Below are 1,966 nucleotides of genomic sequence, written 5' to 3' on the forward strand. Positions count from 1 at the left end.
TGAATTAGAAGATACTTGGGAAAAATGAAGCTCTTTAGTTCTTCAGTTCACAAATGTAAGTAATGTTTAAACACTTGCACTACTTTTATTTATTTTTTGATTAAACACTTGCACTACTTTTATTTATTTTTTGAATAGTACCTTGGAAGAATTTATTCATATTTTATTTTGCAAATACGATTTCCACAGTAGCAATAGAAAAATAAAACTTTATCTCTGAGCCCATCAGAGTTGTCACTCTGTTCCCCTGGCCTGTTTGTGCCTTCTGGAGAGGACATTACGACAGTAAGCCCCCTGCTTAGCATCACCTGCTGAACATTCATTTTGTGTTGATATCAGCTCATGTGTGAAGTATTCTCAATGAAACTACACATTGTGAAGAATGCTTATGCATCTAATCATTAAGATGGATCTTAAATGATGAAAGTGTGGTTGTTGCCACAATTAATAATTGAAAATAAATTGTTTGGAAAGTGTCAGGTGGGGAATGTGGGAGATGGAGCAGCAATGTGTGCATCTTTTCATTGTTACCATACAGCTAGAGAGAATGTTTTTAACTAGAGAGCCACATGGACAGTATGATACTTTTATTCAGAGTGTTTTGGTGTGTAAGCTATTATGATTGCTTTTAAAATAATCATAGCTTTTTAGATTAAATCATTATTGCCCTAAAAATCCTAAAATGGGGACCCTTCCTGTGGCGGCAGCAAGTAGCAGTTAGACGGACAGGCGTCTGAGGCTGCGAGATTGCTTCCAAGTATGATCATCAGACAGAAGAAGATCTCTGCAATTGGCTAGAAGAGGTGACAGGCATGAGCATTGGCACCAACGTTCAGCTGGGCTTGAAAGATGGCATAATCCTCTGTGAACTCATAAACAAGCTACAGCTAGGCTTGGTGAAGAAGGTCAATGACTCCTCGTTAAACTGCCTTCAGTTGGAGAATGTGGGCAACTTTATTAAAGCTATTCAGGCTTATGGTATGAAGCCCCATGATGTATTTGAAGCAAATAATCTTTTTGAGAATGGAAACATGACTCAGGTTGCAGACTATGCTGGTGGCTCTAGCTAGTCTGGCTAAAACAAAAGGATTCCATACCACCATCGACTCTGGAGTGAAGTATGCCAAGAAACAAGTATGACATTGTAATGAAGGAAAATTAAAAGCTGGCCAAAGTATCATTGGTTTGCAGATGGGAATCAACAAATATTCCAGCTAGGTATGACAACCTATGGGACCAGGAGGCACCTTTATGATCCCAAAATGCAAACTGAAAAACCTTGTGAGCAGACCACAATTAGTCTGTAGATGGGCACCAACAAAAGGGCAAGTCAGATGGGGATGTTAGCGCTAGTTATCAGAAGAGATATCTATGACCAGAGCTATTCTTACAACCAGTGGACAACTTGACAGTTTCTTTACAGGTGAGTATCAACAAAGTGGCTTCCCAGAAAGGAATAAATGTGTGTGAACTCAGGCAGCAAGTGTAAGATCCCAAATACTGTGCCACTCTAACAGAACCGGTTATTCACAATGGAAGCCAAGGAACAGGAACAAATGGGTCAGAAATCAGTGATACCAATTATCAGGCAGAATACCCAGATGTGTATCATGGCAAGTACCAAGATGACTACCCCTGAAATTACCAGTATGGCAACCAAGGCATTAGTTACTAGTCACAGAGAGGAGCTTAGTACATAGCCTACTGTTTTTATACAGTGAGAATCAAGGTAGCCTTGAGAAATTTTTATCTTGTATTCCTGAAACATCGTTATGCTTATTATACCTAAAAGAAATATTGCCTTATATACATTCCTTTCCCACCTTTTTTTTTAAATGGTTGTCTTTTTGTGCTGTAACATTAAATCCTACAGCATAACCAATAACTGGCATATGAAGTAAAAAGGAATACTGTGAAAGCAGAGTACTCTTGTTTTTTTAATTGTTGAAAGTATTACAACTGTCCC

General features: G+C 38.5%; 1 pseudogene; it reads left to right on the forward strand.

The window, feature by feature from the left end:
- Positions 1 to 752: 752 nt before the first annotated feature.
- LOC118619076 lies at positions 753 to 1,675 on the forward strand (annotated as a pseudogene).
- The last annotated feature ends 291 nt before the right edge of the window (positions 1,676 to 1,966 follow it).

This window comes from Molossus molossus, unplaced genomic scaffold, assembly GCF_014108415.1.
Source record: "Molossus molossus isolate mMolMol1 unplaced genomic scaffold, mMolMol1.p scaffold_m16_p_6, whole genome shotgun sequence".
Classification (NCBI taxonomy): domain Eukaryota; kingdom Metazoa; phylum Chordata; class Mammalia; order Chiroptera; family Molossidae; genus Molossus; species Molossus molossus.